The 17650-nt window shown below is 43.9% G+C and overlaps 1 protein-coding gene across 1 annotated transcript in view; it reads right to left on the reverse strand.

Annotated features, from left to right (window-relative positions):
• The window catches only part of LOC123992578 (protocadherin Fat 3-like), a 350119-nt gene that overhangs the window by 183559 nt on the left and 148910 nt on the right, over positions 1-17650 (reverse strand). The gene's annotated exons all lie outside the window — the stretch shown is intronic.

Here is a 17650-nt window from a genome sequence, read left to right on the forward strand (position 1 = left end):
GTTGGGATATACTGTATAAGAATGTTCATGACTGCATAAGAGAAATATGTTTATTCAGTATACATGACGCTATTGTGACTGACCATAAAACATACTTTTCACCTACTTTTCCATGAAAATTTAAAAAAATAATGATTGATTATTTCAAATGCTTACTAATGACACAAGATTTGGATATTGTCATGTCTGGGAAAAATAAGGGATTAATTGGGTTAATAAAAAATACTTGAAAGTACTACTTAAGTACTTTTGGGGGGGTATCTGTACTTTACTATTTATATTTTTGACAACTTTTACTAACTACATTCCTAAAGAAAACATTGCACTTTTTACTTCATTAATTTTCCATGACACCCAAAAGTACTAGTTACATTGTGAATGCCTAGCAGGGCAGGAAAATTGTTCAATTCACACATTTATCAAGAGAACATCCCTGCGTGTGATTTGGCAGTCTCAGTAAATACAAATTATTTGTCTGTAAAATATGTCTGAGTGTTGGAGTGTGCTCCTGGCTATCTGTAAATTTAAAAAACAAGAAAATGGTGCTGTCTGGTTTGTTAAAATAAGGAATTTTACTTTTACTTTTGATTCTAAGCACCACCCTCCTTTTGAAGCTTCCAGTCTGTTATTCAAACTCAATCAGCATGACAGAGTGATCTCCAGCCTTGTCCTCATCAACACTCACACCTGTGTTAATGAGAGAATCACTGACATGATGTCAGCTGGTCCTTTTGTAGCAGGGCTGAAATCCAGTGTAAATATTATTTTGAGATTCAGTTAATTTGCATGGCAAAGAGGGACTTTGCAATTAATTGCAATTCATCTGATCACTCTTCATAACATTCTGGAGTATATGCAAATTGCCATCATACAAACTGAGACAGCACACTTTGTGAAAATTAATATTTGTGTCATTCTCAAAACTTTTGACGACGACTGTACATTGGCAATTGAATGGCCTTACTTATGAGTTAAGTGACTTTCAATGTTGCAACATCATAGGATGCCACCTTTCCAACAAGTCAGTTCGTAAAATTTCCAGGGTTCGCAGAGTCAAATTCAAGGACTTTCAAGCACGTTTTCAAGCACTAATATTTATTTTCAAGGACCATCAATTTGTAGTAGTTCATATTATGCAATTTTTGTAGTCGCCACCAGATGGTAGTATATCGCCACAACCTCATGAAAACAAAACTAACTTAGTATTCATCACTACATTACAAGTTCTACTCAAAAATATGTTGTTTCACTACTTATTTACTACATACATGAGTGGTAAGTCAGTACTCATTATATTGTAATTTAAGTAGAGATGCGCAGAGTTTTGGAACATGCCTACTGGTGAACACACGTACTATTCGCAACACAATTCCAGCTTAATGACTGTGTTTTTATTGGTCATTTGGGAATCTACTACTTAATAGCTGCAAAAAAAACTCTTGTTTCTAACTGACAGCTTTAGTGTCGCCGGTCGGGAGAAGCGCGAGTGGGATGTATGAAGAAAACGGCACTTGAACGGCCACCAGAATGGCAGGAGCACAGCTGCCGCTTGATAAAGCGGAATATCGTGGGCGACCTGTGAATGAGGCGATGTGCAAAAAAAGCTCTATAGGTTATTGAAGTGCAAAAGTCACATAATGTAGTACTGGGGCCAGTTCAGGATGCAGCGCTGTGTCTCCCTCCTTCATAATATATAATAATATAATAATAATATATGCCATTTAGCAGACGCTTTTATCCAAAGCGACTTACAGTCATGTGTGCATACATTCTACTGGTGCCAGTTCAGGATGCAGCGTTGTGTCTTCCTCCTTCATAATGTAGAACTGGTGTCAGTTCAGGATGCAGCGTTGTGTCTTCCTCCTTCATAATGTAGAACTGGTGCCAGTTCAGGATGCAGCGTTGTGTCTTCCTCCTTCATAATGTAGAACTGGTGCCAGTTCAGGATGCAGCGTTGTGTCTTCCTCCTTCATAATGTAGAACTGGTGCCAGCGTAAGATGCAGCGTTGTATCTTCCCCCTTCATAATGTAGAACTGGTGCCAGTTCAGGATGCAGCGTTGTATCTTCCTCCTTCATAATGTAGAACTGGTGCCAGTTCAGGATGCAGCGTTGTGTCTTCCTCCTTCATAATGTAGAACTGGTGCCAGCGTAAGATGCAGCGTTGTATCTTCCCCCTTCATAATGTAGAACTGGTGCCAGCGTAGGATGCAGCGTTGTATGTAGAACTGGTGCCAGCGTAAGATCTTCCCCGTTCATAATGTAGAACTGGTGCCAGCGTAGGATGCAGCGTTGTATCTTCCCCCTTCATAATGTAGAACTGGTGCCAGCGTAGGATGCAGCGTTGTATCTTCCCCCTTCATAATGTAGAACTGGTGCCAGTTCAGGATGCAGCGTTGTGTCTTCCTCCTTCATAATGTAGAACTGGTGCCAGTTCAGGATGCAGCGTTGTGTCTTCCTCCTTCATAATGTAGAACTGGTGTCAGTTCAGGATCCAGCGTTGTGTCTTCCCCCTTCATAATGTAGAACTGGTGCCAGTTCAGGATGCAGCGTTGTGTCTTCCTCCTTCATAATGTAGAACTGGTGCCAGTTCAGGATGCAGCGTTGTGTCTTCCTCCTTCATAATGTAGAACTGGTGCCAGCGCAGGGTGCCTCATAAGTCAATGCTGTACCTGCCTGGCTGAGTGGCAGTGTGGGTGGAATGAGCAAGCTCTCTTGGCAAACACAGCACGAAACACATGAGGAAATAAAGCTTGGTGGTCTGCATGGAAATTAATTAGCAAGAACAATACATTTTTCAGAAATTTTCATAAACATATTTCATCAGTATCTGTTCTCTCATTTTAATTCAAGTACATTTCAAGTACCAACTTGAGAAAATGTCTGATTTAAGGTATTCCGGGACTTGACTTTCAGAGTGCCAAATTCAAGTACATTAAGCACCTCAAGCACCTTGTGTGAAACCCTGAATTTCTGCCCTTAGAGCTGCCCATTTAAACTGTATGTGCTGTTATTATGAAGTGGAAACAACCAGGAGCAACAACGGCTCAGCCGCTAAGCAGTAGACCACACAAGCTCACAGAATGGGAAAGCCGATAGATGATGCGCGTAGCGCGTAAAAATCGTCTGTTCTCGATTTCACCACTCACTACCAAGTTCAGAACTGCGTCTGGAAGCAACGTCAGCACAAAAACTGCTTGTTGGGAGCTTCATGAAATGGTTTTTAATGGCCAAGCAGCCACACACGAGGCTAACATCACCATGCGTGGTAGCGTTAAGAGTGGTGTAAAGCTTGCCACCATTGGAATCTAGAGCAGTGGAAACATGTTTTCTGGAGTGATGAATCACGCTTCACCACCTGGCAGTCAGCCCCCTCTTAACGCTACAGCATACAATGACATTCTAGACAATTCCATGCTTCCAACTTTGTGGCAACAATTTAGGGAAGGCCCGACATCACTAATGCAATTGTGGGTGAATGGAAGCAAGTCCCCGCAGCAATGATCCAACATCTAGTGGAAAGGCTTCCCCGAAAAGGAGGCTGTTATAGCAGCAAATGGGTGATGTTTCATATTAATGCCCATGATTTTGAAATGAGATGTTCGACAAGCAGGTGTCCATATACTTTTGCTCATGTAGTGTATCTCTACTTTTACTCAAGTATGACAATCGGGTAGTTTTTCTAGTTTTTGCTAATTGACACTACTAAAATTTCAGTGTTGGGGATTGTTACTATTCATACCTCAGAGTGTTGGGGACTGTTACTATTCATACCTCAGAGTGTTGGGGACTGTTACTATTCATACCTCAGAGTGTTGGGGACTGTTACTATTCATACCTCAAAGTGTTGGGGACTGTTACTATTCATACCTCAGAGTGTTGGGGACTGTTACTATTCATACCTCAAAGTGTTGGGGACTGTTACTATTCATACCTCAAAGTGTTGGGGACTGTTACTATTCATACCTCAGAGTGTTGGGGACTGTTACTATTCATACCTCAAAGTGTTGGGGACTGTTACTATTCATACCTCAAAGTGTTGGGGACTGTTACTATTCATACCTCAAAGTGTTGGGGACTGTTACTATTCATACCTCAAAGTGTTGGGGACTGTTACTATTCATACCTCAAAGTGTTGGGGACTGTTACTATTCATACCTCAAAGTGTTGGGGACTGTTACTATTCATACCTCAAAGTGTTGGGGACTGTTACTATTCATACCTCAAAGTGTTGGGGACTGTTACTACAAAGTGTTGGGGACTGTTACTATTCATACCTCAGAGTGTTGGGGACTGTTACTATTCATACCTCAGAGTGTTGGGGACTGTTATTATTCATACCTCAGAGTGTTGGGGACTGTTATTATTCATACCTCAGAGTGTTGGGGACTGTTATTATTCATACCTCAGAGTGTTGGGGACTGTTACTATTCATACCTCAGAGTGTTGGGGACTGTTATTATTCATACCTCAGAGTGTTGGGGACTGTTACTATTCATACCTCAGAGTGTTGGGGACTGTTACTATTCATACCTCAGAGTGTTGGGGACTGTTACTATTCATACCTCAGAGTGTTGGGGACTGTTACTATTCATACCTCAGAGTGTTGGGGACTGTTACTATTCATACCTCAGAGTGTTGGGGACTGTTACTATTCATACCTCAGAGTGTTGGGGACTGTTACTATTCATACCTCAGAGTGTTGGGGACTGTTACTATTCATACCTCAGAGTGTTGGGGACTGTTACTATTCATACCTCAGAGTGTTGGGGACTGTTACTATTCATACCTCAGAGTGTTGGGGACTGTTACTATTCATACCTCAGAGTGTTGGGGACTGTTATTATTCATACCTCAGAGTGTTGGGGACTGTTACTATTCATACCTCAGAGTGTTGGGGACTGTTACTATTCAGTGTTACTGTTACTATTCTCAGAGTGTTGGGGACTGTTATTATTCATACCTCAGAGTGTTGGGGACTGTTATTATTCATACCTCAGAGTGTTGGGGACTGTTATTATTCATACCTCAGAGTGTTGGGGACTGTTATTATTCATACCTCAGAGTGTTGGGGACTGTTACTATTCATACCGCAGAGTGTTGGGGACTGTTGTTGTGTTTGGACTCTAAGGGGCTTTGTGATTGTGCAATTACTGTAGAAAATCAGCTGAAGGTATTGGAGTTATTGAAGTGTGGGTGGTTTCAAGCCTGTTACAAGAAGCCAGGGAGTTCAGTACATACAGGGCACAGATGGTGTCCTAAACAGGTCAATGGGGTCAGGAAAAGCTATATGACCTGCAAGGCCAGACTGTAGTCTAGCCTAATTCATAAAGTCAAGACAAAGTCAAACCTAGATCAGGCATAGCACTGCCCACAGACCATGGTCGACTATGTCCTGGAACAATCTGTAACATTCTAAAGGATTCAGATGGACTTTTGATCCTGCTTTCAAGAGGTCAACCCAAAGTGCTATAATATAAATGGATGTCAGACGTCAGTGTTCTCCTCTATCTGAGATTCAGGGCTGCTCGTTGGGTTTCACAGAGGTGATGGGATGAGGTGATCTTAATGAAATCTTAAACACACAGCCTAAGGCACAAATCTATAGTCATTAGCATGGAGTCGTTGGGGGAGAGTGAGAAAGGAAGAGAGAGAGAAAGAGTGAAAGAGAGAGAGAGAGAGTGAGAAAGGAAGAGAGAGAGAAAGAGTGAAAGAGAGAGAGAGAGAGTGAGAAAGGAAGAGAGAGAGAAAGAGTGAAAGAGAGAGAGAGAGAGAGAGAGAGGCAGACAGAGAGAGAAAGAGACAAGAGAGAGAGAGGTAGAGAAACAGGGGCAGACAGAGAGAAAGAGACAGAGAGAGAGAGAGAGAGAGAGAGAGGCAGACAGAGAGAGAAAGAGACAAGAGAGAGAGAGGTAGAGAAACAGGGGCAGACAGAGAGAAAGAGACAGAGAGAGAGAGAGAGAGCAACAAAAAAATCCTAGAGCACACAAAAAAACTCGACATACCTCGGCCTGAACATCAGCACCACAGGTAACTTCCATCAAGCTGTGAACAATCTGAGAGACAACGCAAGAAGGGCCTTCTATGCCATCAAATGGAACATAGAATTTGACATACCAATTAGGATCTTGTCAGGACCCGGTTACGAACCCGGGTCTCCGGAATGAGAAACAGTCACTTAACCAACTGAGCCACGAACAGTTGGCAGAACACAGAAGATGAGGCAGACACAGCAGTACTTGAGATGGTGTATTAAATGAAGCAAAAAGTGAAGTTACTCAGGAAAACATGCAACTCCACAACCCCAAAAGAACAAAGGTAATCCTCCAAGACAAAAAGGTAAATCCACAAGGTGGAAGGTATAGCACAAAAAGCCTCAAAAAATACTCAAAAACAAACAAACAGGAACAAAAAAAAACAGAATTCCAACACATTGCCCTTTATGGTTGTGAGGTCGGGGTCCACTCACCTACCAAAATTCTTGGTTTGGACAAACATGAAATGGAGACTCTGTGTGCAGAATTCTGCTAAAAAATATCCTCTGTATACAATGTAAAACACCAAATAACGTATGCAGAGCAGAATTAGGCCGATACCCGCTAATGATCAAAATCCAGAAAAGAGCCGTTATTTTCTACAACCACCTAAAAGGAGGTGATTCCCAAACCTTCCATAACAAAGCCATCACCTACAGAGAGGTGGACCTGGAGAAGAGTCCCCTAAGCAAGCTGGTCCTGGGTCTCCATTCACAAACATAAACAGACTCCACAGAGCCCCAGGACAGCAACACAATTAGACACATTGGAAAGAACATTGGAAAGAATTAACAAAAAAACAGAGCAAACTAGAATGCTATTTGGCCCTAAACAGAGAGTACACAGAGGCAGAATACCTGTCCACTGTGACTGACCCAAAATTAATTAAATCTTGACTATGTACAGACTGTGAGCATAGCCTTGCTATTGAGGAAGGTCACCGAAGGCAGACCTGGCTCTCAAGAGAAGACAGACTATGTGCACATTTCCCACAAAATGAGGTGGAAACTGAGCTGCACTTCCTAACCTCCTGCCAAATGTATGACCATATTAGAGACACATATTTCCCTTAAATTACACAGACCCACATAGAATTCAAAAACAAATAAAATTTTGACAAACTCCCATACAGTATCTATTGTGCATCACAGCAGCAACAATTGTGACCTGTCGCCACAAGAAAATGGCAACCAGTGAAGAACAAACACCATTGTAAATACAACCCATATTTATCTTTATTTATCTTCCCTTTTGTACTTAAACTATTTGCACATAATATGACATTTGTAATGTCTTTATTAATTTGGAACTTTTGTGAGTGTAATGTTTAATGTTCATTTTATTGTATTTATCACTTTTAATTTATTTAACTAGGAAAGTCAGTTAAGAAAAAAATCTTATTTAAAATGCCAGAATTCTCCAGCCAAACCCAAATGACACTGGGCCAATTGTGCACCACCTTATGAGACTCCCAATCACAGCTGGATATGATTCAGCCTGAATTTGAACCAGGAACTGTAGTGACTCCTCTTGCACTGAGATGTAGTGCCTTAGATGCTGCGCCACTCGGGAGCCTTGTTTGGCAATGTAAAACATAGGTTTCCCATGCCAAAAGAGCCCCTTAAATTGAAATGAGAGAGAGAGAGAGAGAGAGAGAGAGAGAGAGAGAGAGAGAGAGAGAGAGAGAGAGAGAGAGAGAGAGACGATTCCTCACACAAGGACAGGGAACAAGGCAGCCTGGATATGAGGTGAAGTATCTGGGACTAAGAGAGACAGAGTCCTTGTGTGGTGTTGTTGTGTTGTTGTGTGGTGTGGTGTTGTTGTGTTGTTGTGTTGTGTTGTTGTGTGGTGTTGTTGTGTTGTCGTGTTGTTGTGTGGTGTTGTTGTGTTGTTGTGTTGTTGTGTGGTGTTGTTGTGTTGTCGTGTTGTTGTGTGGTGTTGTTGTGTTGTTGTTGTGTTGTGTTGTGGTGTTGTTGTGTTGTGTTGTCGTGTTGTTGTGTTGTTGTGTTGTTGTGTTGTCGTGTTGTCGTGTTGTTGTGTTGTCGTGTTGTTGTGTGGTGGTGTTGTGTTGTCGTGTTGTTGTGTTGTTGTGTTGTTGTGTTGTTTTGTGGTGTTGTTGTGTGGTGTTGTTGTGTTGTGTTGTTGTGTGGTGTTGTGGTCACAGAGGTAATCAATGTCCACTTTGAGACAATAAAGCAGTTCCATTGAGACAGGAGACATGCTGTGAAAAACAGGTTTCATCAACATCTAACACCTTTACCTCCCTGATTCCACTTGAGTTCCTTTCCGTCCATATACTCTGACTGATTGACATAAATTACACCTGACACACTGTCTGCAAATGAGATGGAAGGCAAATGTCTTTGCCAGACCATATTAAACTGGCAATTCAATCATCATGATGTTGAGTGTGTGTGTGTGTGTGTGTGTGTGTGTGTGTGTGTGTGTGTGTGTGTGTGTGTGTGTGTGTGTGTGTGTGTGTGTGTGTGTGTGTGTGTGTGTGTGTGTGTGTGTGTGTGTGTGTGTGTGTGTGTGTGTGTGTGTGTGTGTGTTTCATTTCCATGGTATGTTCACAGGCATACATTACACTCATATAAGTGTCCCTATAGACCTCGCTATCAGGCCATTGATTTGATGTCCGTGGTGTTGCTGGTGGTCTCAGTAAGCCACTTTGTCTCCATTATACACATGATGTATGCTGTGTTCATGCAGTATTTCTGTCACCGGCTGAAGGGGGGGCTTAAAGAGCTTGTCAAATGGCATGTTTATTATCATACCCAATAAAGAACTAGAAAAACACGGGCCCTCGTAAAAGAAGTGCCATTATAAGACCACTATTCACTTCGCTGTATGAACACACACGTGCTCTACCAAGACCTGGATAAACATGGATGCAAACAGACACATATTCACAATCATAGACACACAGGTGAGCAAACACACACAGATTAACTTGCATTAGCACATGTGACTCACCACCTGGATTTGGTCGTATGTAGTGAAATGGTGTTTCCTACATTGGATAAAATTAGAGACTCAGATCTACAAATTAGTATATTATAGACTGCATTTGAGGAACAATGGGAAAGTAATTCTGCTTTGAAAGTTGATCAACTTGTAAACTCACTTTTGAGAAAATGGCCTTTGAATGTTTTGGTATCTAGTGAAGAGCTCTTCTTTGTCTAAACCCATTCAGCATCGTTCACACCCTCTTTAGCCCCACCCATCTCGGAGCACACACTTGATGCTCTGGCCGATGATTTGTTTACCTCTGGATAACATGAAAACAGCCTAACCAGCTCTGCTGGCAACATTTTAATTCTGTTTTTTTTGCAGACTTTTACTGACACCGGCCATATTCAAAGAGTGTTGTACACGCGTCACGTAACAATAGTTAACGGGCCAGCCAGCTAACGTTAGCTAGTAAAACAACAATAAACAAAGCGCCAACAATGCCTAACATTAGGCCCTAGAACTATAAACATACACACACATACACACAGACAAACAAACACACACACTCCTGCGGTGTGTCCAGTGAGGCCACCATAAGGCTGAAGCCCTCTCTTCGGATGATGTCTTCATGAACTGTAATCCCCTCCTGCGAGAGAGAGAGGGGGGATGGCCTGCAGGCACAAGTCTCTCCACTGATTTACGAGACTCTCATTTCCCACTCTTGCCACGTGCCCACACATATCACACACACTGAGGAAAATAGTATCCTGCAGCAGAATACAGTATGCTCTGTCTGTCTGTCTGTCTGTCTGTCTGTCTGTCTGTCTGTCTGTCTGTCTGTCTGTCTGTCTGTCTGTCTGTCTGTCTGTCTGTCTGTCTGTCTGTCTGTCTGTCTGTCTGTCTGTCTGTCTGTCTGTCTGTCTGACTCTCTCTCTCTGTCTGTCTGTCTGTCTGTCTGTCTGTCTGTCTGTCTGTCTGTCTGTCTGTCTGTCTGTCTGTCTGTCTGTCTGTCTGTCTGTCTGTCTGTCTGTCTGTCTGTCTGTCTGTCTGTCTGTCTGTCTGTCTGTCTGTCTGTCTGTCTGTCTGTCTGTCTGTCTGTCTGTCTGTCTGTCTGTCTGTCTGTCTGTCTGTCTGTCTGTCTGTCTGTCTGTCTGTCTGTCTGTCTGTCTGTCTGTCTGTCTGTCTGTCTGTCTGTCTGTCTGTCTGTCTGTCTGTCTGTCTGTCTGTCTGTCTCTCTGTCTGTCTGTCTGTGTCTGTCTGTCTGTCTGTCTGTCTGTCTGTCTGTCTGTCTGTCTGTCTGTCTGTCTGTCTGTCTGTCTGTCTGTCTGTCTGTCTGTCTGTCTGTCTGTCTGTATGGCTGACTCTCTCTGTCTGTCTGTCTGTCTGTCTGTCTGTCTGTCTGTCTGTCTGTCTGTCTGTCTGTCTGTCTGTCTGTCTGTCTGTCTGTCTGTCTGTCTGTCTGTCTGTCTGTCTGACTGACTGACTGACTGACTGACTCTCTCTGTCTCTCTCTCTCTCTCTCTGTCTCTCTGTCACTCTCTCTCTCTCTCTCTCTCTCTCTCTCTCTGTCTCTCTCTCTGTCTCTCTCAATTAAATTCAATTAAATTCAAGGGCTTTATTGGCATGGGAAACATGTGTTAACATTGCCAAAGCAAGTGAGGTAGATAATATATAAAGTGAATATATAAAGTGAAATAAACAATCAAAATTAACAGTGAACATTACACATACAGTAGTTTCAAAACATGGCATATTGTGGAATTTCACACAGTAGATATGGGAGTTTATCAAAATTGGGTTTATTTTCGAATTCTTTGTGGATCTGTGTAATGTCTCTAATATGGTCATACATTGGGCAGGAAGTTAGGGTGTGCAGCTCAGTTTCCACCTCATTTTGTGGGCAGTGTGCACATAGCCTGTCTTCCCTTGAGAGCCATGTCTGCCTACAGCGGCATTTCTCAATAGCAAGGCTATGCTCACGGAGTCTGTACATAGTCAAAGCTTTCCTTAATGTTGGGACAGTCACAGTGGTCAGGTATTCTGCCACTTTGTACTCTCTGTTTAGGGCCAAATAGCATTCAAGTTTGCTCTGCTTTTTTGTTAATTCTTTCCAATGTGTCAAGTAATTATCTTTTTGTTTTCTCATGATTTGCTTGGGTCTAATTTTGCTGCTGTCCCGGGGCTCTGTGGGGTGTGTTGTGGTTGTGAATGGAGACCCAGGACCAGCTTGCTTAGGGGACTCTTCTCCAGGTTCATCTCTCTTTAGGTGATGGCTTTGTTATGGAAGGTTTGGGAATCGTTTCCTTTTAGGTGGTTGTAGATTTTAACGTCTCATTTCTGGATTTTGATAATTAGTGGGTATCGGCCTAATTCAGCTCTGCATGCATTATTTGGTGTTGTAGAGGATATATAAAGTAATGTCATACTTCCAGGTCCATACCCAAACAGTTTGAACTACTAATTCTGAAAATTACTCTCTCCAGAAATAAGTCTCTCACTGTTGCCGCCTGCTACCGACCCCCCTCAGCTCCCAGCTGTGCCCTGGACACCATTTGTGAATTGATTGCCCCCCATCTAGCTTCAGAGTTTGTTCTGTTAGGTGACCTAAACTGGGATATGCTTAACACCCCGGCAGTCCTACAATCTAAGCTAGATGTCCTCAATCTCACACAAATCATCAAGGAACCCACCAGGTACAACCCTAACTCTGTAAGCAAGGGCACCCTCATAGACGTCATCCTGACCAACTGGCCCTCCAAATACACCTCCGCTGTCTTCAACCAGGATCTCAGCGACCACTGCCTCATTGCCTGTATCCGCTACGGTGCCGCAGTCAAACGACCACCCCTCATCACTGTCAAACATTCCCTAAAACACTTCTGTGAGCAGGCCTTTCTAATCGACCTGGCCCGGGTATCCTGGAAGGACATTGACCTCATCCCGTCTGTTGAGGATGCCTGGTCATTCTTTAAGAGTAACTTCCTCACCATTTTAGATAAGCATGCTCCGTTCAAAAAATGCAGAACTAAGAACAGATACAGCCCTTGGTTCACTCCAGACCTGACTGCCCTCGACCAGCACAAAAACATCCTGTGGCGGACTGCAATAGCATCGAACAGTCCCCACGATATGCAACTGTTCAGGGAAGTCAGGAACCAATACACGCAGTCAGTCAGGAAAGCTAAGGCCAGATTCTTCAGGCAGAAGTTTGCATCCTGTAGCTCCAACTCCAAAAAGTTCTGGGACACTGTGAAGTCCATGGAGCACAAGAGCACCTCCTCCCAGCTGCCCACTGCACTGACGCTAGGGAACACGGTCACCACCAACAAATCCATGATTATCAAAAACTTCAACAAGCATTTCTCAACGGCTGGCCATGCCTTCCGCCTGGCCACTCCTACCTCGGCTAACAGCTCCGCCCCCCCCGCAGCTCCTCGCCCAAGCCTCTCCAGGTTCTCCTTTACCCAAATCCAGATAACAGATGTTCTGAAAGAGCTGCAAAACCTGGACCCGTATAAATCAGCTGGGCTTGACAATCTGGACCCTCTATTTCTGAAACTATCCGCCGCCTTTGTCGCCACCCTTATTACCAGCCTGTTCAACCTCTCTTTCATATCGTCTGAGATCCCCAAGGATTGGAAAGCTGCTGCAGTCATCCCCCTCAAAGGGGGAGACACCCTGGACCCAAATTGTTACAGACCTATATCCATTCTCACGCTGCCAAGCTTACCCTAGTAAAACTGACTATCCTACCGATCCTCGACTTCGGCGATGTCATCTACAAAATCGCTTCCAACACTCTACTCAGCAAACTGGATGCAGTTTATCACAGTGCCATCCGTTTTGTCACTAAAGCACCTTATACTACCCACCACTGCGACTTGTATGCTCTAGTCGGCTGGCCCTCGCTACATATTCGTCGACAGACCCACTGGCTCCAGGTCATCTACAAGGCCATGCTAGGTAAAGCTCCGCCTTATCTCAGTTCACTGGTCACGATGGCAACACCCATCCGTAGCACGCGCTCCAGCAGGTGTATCTCACTGATCATCCCTAAAGCCAACACCTCATTCGGCCGCCTTTCGTTTCAGTACTCTGCTGCCTGTGACTGGAACGAATTGCAAAAATCACTGAAGTTGGAGACTTTTATCTCCCTCACCAACTTCAAACATCAGCTATCTGAGCAGCTAACCGATCGCTGCAGCTGTACATAATCTATTGGTAAATAGCCCACCCATTTTCACCTACCTCAACCCCACAGTTTTTATTTATTTACTTTTCTGCTCTTTTGCACACCAATATCTCTACCTGTACATGATAATCTGATCATGTATCACTCCAGTGTTAATCTGCAATATTGTAATTATTCCCCTACCTCCTCATGCCTTTTGCACACATTGTATATAGACTCCCCTTTTTTCTACTGTGTTATTTACTTGTTAATTGTTTACTCCATGTGTAACTCTGTGTTGTCTGTTCACACTGCTATGCTTTATCTTGACCAGGTCGCAGTTGCAAATGAGAACTTGTTCTCAACTAGCCTACCTGGTTAAATAAAGGTGAAATAAAAAATAAATAAAAAATAATAATATTCAGAGGATATTTTTTGCAGAATTCTGCATGCAGTCTCAATTTGGTGTTTGTCCCATTTGATGAAATCTTGGTTGGTGAGCGGACCCCAGACCTCACAACCATAAAGGGCAATGTGTTCTATGACTGATTCAAGTATTTTTAGCCAGATCCTAATTGGTATGTTGAATTTTATGTTCCTTTTGATGGCATAGAATGCCCTTCTTGCCTTGTCTATCAGATCTTTCACAGCTTTGTGTGAGTTACCTGTGGCGCTGATGTTTAGGCGGAGGTATGTATAGTTTGTTGTGTGCTCTATGGCAACGGTGTCTAGATGTAATTTGTATTTGTGGTCCTGGTGACTGGACCTTTTTTGGAACACCATTATTTTGGTCTTACTGAGATTTACTGTCAGGGCCCAGGTCTGGCAGAATCTGTGCATAATATCTAGGTGCTGCTGTAGGCCCTCCTTGGTTGGGGACAGAAGCACCAGATCATCAGCAAACAGTAGACATTTGACTTCAGATTCTAGTAGGGTGAGGCCGAGTGTTGCAGACTTTTCTAGTGCCCGCACCAATTCGTTGATATATATGGTGAAGAGGGTGGGGCTTAAGCTGCATCCCTGTCTCACCCCAAGGCACCATGGGAAGAAATGTGTGTGTTTTTTGCCAATTTTAACCGCACACTTGTTGTTTGTGTACATGGATTTTATAATGTCATATGTTTTACCCCCAACACCACTTTCCATCAATTTGTATAGCATTTGTATACCCTCATGCCAAATTGAGTCGAAGGCTTTTTTGAAATCAACAAAGCATGAGAGGACTTTGCCTTTGTTTTGGTTTGTTTGTTTGTCAATTAGGGTGTGCAGGGTGAATACATGGTCTGTTGTACAGTAATTTGGTAAAAAGCCAATTTGACATTTGCTCAGTACATTGTTTTCACTGAGGAAATGTATGAGTCTGCTGTTAATGATTAAGGCAGAGGATTTTCCCAAGGTTGCTGTTGACGCATATCCCACGATAGTTATTGGGGTCAAATTTGTCTCCACTTTTGTGGATTGGGGTGATCAGTCCTTGGTTCCAAATATTGGGGAAGATGCCAGAGCTAAGGACGATGTTAAAGAGTTTTAGTATAGCCAATTGGAATGTGTTGTCTGTATGTTTGATCATTTCATTAAGGATACCATCAACACCACAGGACTTTTTGGGTTGTTTTTATTTTATTTTGTCTTATAGCTCATTCAAGGTAATTGGAGAATCCAGTGGGTTCTGGGTCTTTAATAGTTGAGTCTAAGATTTGTATTTGATCCTGTATATGTTTTTGCTCTTTATTCTTTGTTATAGAGCCAAAAAGATTGGAGAAGTGGTTTACCCATACATCTCCATTTTGGATAGATAATTATTTGTGTTGTTGTTTGTTTAGTGTTTTCCAATTTTCCCAGAAGTGGTTCGAGTCTATGGATTCTTCAATTACATTGAGCTGATTTCTGACGTGCTGTTCCTTCTTTTTCTGTATTGTATTTCTTTATTGTTTTAGTGATTCACCATAGTGAAGATGTAGACTCAGGTTTTCCGGGTCTCTATGTTTTTGGTTGGACAGGTTTCTCGATTTCTTTCTTATATTTTTGCATTTTTCATCAAACCATTTGTCATTGTTATTCATTTTCTTCGGTTTTCTATTTGAGATTTTTTAGATTTGATAGGGAAGCTGAGAGGCCTCTCTCTGTGTCCCAGCATCTCCTCTCCCTGTCTCCCAGCATCTCCTCTCCCTGTCAACCTGTCTCCCAGCATCTCCTCTCCCTGTCGACCTGTCTCCCAGCATCTCCTCTCCCTGTCGACCTGTCTCCCAGCATCTCCTCTCCATCTCACAGCATCTCCTCTCCCCGTCTCCTAGCATCTCCTCTCCCCGTCTCCCAGCATCTCCTCTCCCTGTATCTCTGTCTCACTGTCTCCCAGCATCTCCTCTCCCTGTCTCCCAGCATCTCCTCTCCCTGTCTCCCTGTCTCCCAGCATCTCCTCTCCCTGTCTCCCTGTCCCTCAGCATCTCCTCTCCCTGACTACCTGTCTCCCAGCATCTCCTCTCCCCGTCTCCCTGTCTCCCAGCATCTCCTCTCCCTGTCTCCATGTCTCCCAGCATCTCCTCTCCCTGTCTTTCTATCTCTCCAATTTAACTCTCATTATTAGTGTGACAATGTTAAATGCCAAAGCAATTAACAAGTATTAATATAATTAAGGTAATCACATCATGAAAACTACATCACGATGATGAAATAATTATGCTCTACTTTCCAGGAACTATCCCTCCCCCCCTCCCTCCCTCGTGTCAGCTGCCATCCCTCTCCACTACCCAGCCCTCTTACTCCTTCTCATTCACAACTCCTCATGTGCCGCTATCCAACTGCTAATCATCCTCCTCTGTCTACTACTCTTCCTTTATCCCTCGCTCTTTCTCTCATTCGCCTTCTCCTCGTATCCCCTCCCTCTCTCTCTTGCCCATCTCTGTGCCAGGCTGTAAATCTAATCTGGATGATTGCTGATCGGTTCTCAGCTGGTGAGACCTTGGCTGCCATTTAGGCCCTGACGTTAATTGCCCATCGCCGTGGAGACTGGAGAGGAAGAGAAAGGAGGGGCTAGTGGGGATGGCGTTAATGGAATTAGACAGGAATCATCTCGGAAAAACCTGTTCCATGATCCTTATTATCCCCAGGCACGGCCACGGCTTAGTGTCTTCACCTCGTCTGTTAGCCCAAATTAACCTTCTGGCCGAGATCATTCCTCAGAATAAGGACTGGGAAAATGCCAGAATTCCTATAGCCGTTCCAAGGGGGCATACAGGTGTTTTCAATGCATAACAATGTGCTAAACAATGCTAGTATGAAACAAATAGGCATAATATGCTAGCATATAACAATGGTAACGATGGATTTTATGCATGATGACGTGTGTATGTTGGAAATACACAGCTGGATTCTGATTTTCTGACTAAGACAAGCGAACGGTTCCCATGGGCTGGGATTGGAGAGAGGGGGATGGATAAGGATGTTGGCATTTCTGGATGGAAATCAGGGTGAGTGTGTGTGTGAGCGGATCTAATCCTAATGTGGGTCTGTCAGGACCTTTCTGGTTCTGGAAGAAGAACCCCTGCCATTTTGTCTCTTTAGCTGTCAATCCTCACGGAGGGTGGTGGCGGCATCCCCCTTCATATTTCTGTCATAAAACTGAATAGAGACTGGCTCATTTCATATGGAGGATATGCAGGGGGGGGGCGTTCTATTTCAAACCGAAGATAGACAGAGAGAGAGAGAGAGAGGGAACGAGAGCGAAAGAGAGAGAGAGAAAGAGAGACACAGAGAGAGAGATGGGGAGATAGAGAGAATACACTTCTAGAAGCCAACAGACAATACGAGGGGGACAGTTGGGGGCGAGAGAGTAGCCACAGTGAGGATGGACCTGTGGCAACAGGATCAAATAGAACAATAACCAAAACTACTGACACAAAACTACTCAGACCCTGTACGGATGGTAAAGAGAAGGAGGAAGAGGGAGAGAGAGAGGGAGAGAGATAGAGAGACATAGTGTGGGGGGGGTACAAGTGCAGCAGGACATGTGATGCCATTGCTGTCTTAGAGTGACAGGGGGTGACTGAGAGTGAGATTTCAGAATTGAGATGAGAAAGACAAGAGACAGATAGTGTGTGAGAGAGAAAGACACAGGAATGAGACAGAGAGGGAGGGAGTAGAGAGGGAGGGGGTAGAGAGGGAGGGAGTAGAGAGGGAGGGAGTAGAGAGGGAGTGGAGAGGGAGGGAATAGAGAGGGAGGGAGTAGAGGGCGAGGGAGTAGAGAGGGAGTGGAGAGGAGAGGGAGGGAGTAGAGAGGGAGTGGAGAGGGAGGGAGGGAGTAGAGAGGGAGGGAGTAGAGGTGGAGGGAGTAGAGATGGAGGGAGTAGAGAGGGAGGGAGTAGAGAGGGAGGGAGTAGAGAGGGAGTAGAGAGGGAGGGAGGGGGTAGAGAGGGAGGGAGGGGGTAGAGAGGGAGGGAGGGGTAGAGAGGGAGGTAATCGAGGAGAGAGAAGAGAGAGAAATAGTAGGCAGAC

The sequence above is a fragment of the Oncorhynchus gorbuscha genome, linkage group LG13 (genome assembly GCF_021184085.1).
Source record: "Oncorhynchus gorbuscha isolate QuinsamMale2020 ecotype Even-year linkage group LG13, OgorEven_v1.0, whole genome shotgun sequence".
NCBI lineage: Eukaryota > Metazoa > Chordata > Actinopteri > Salmoniformes > Salmonidae > Oncorhynchus > Oncorhynchus gorbuscha.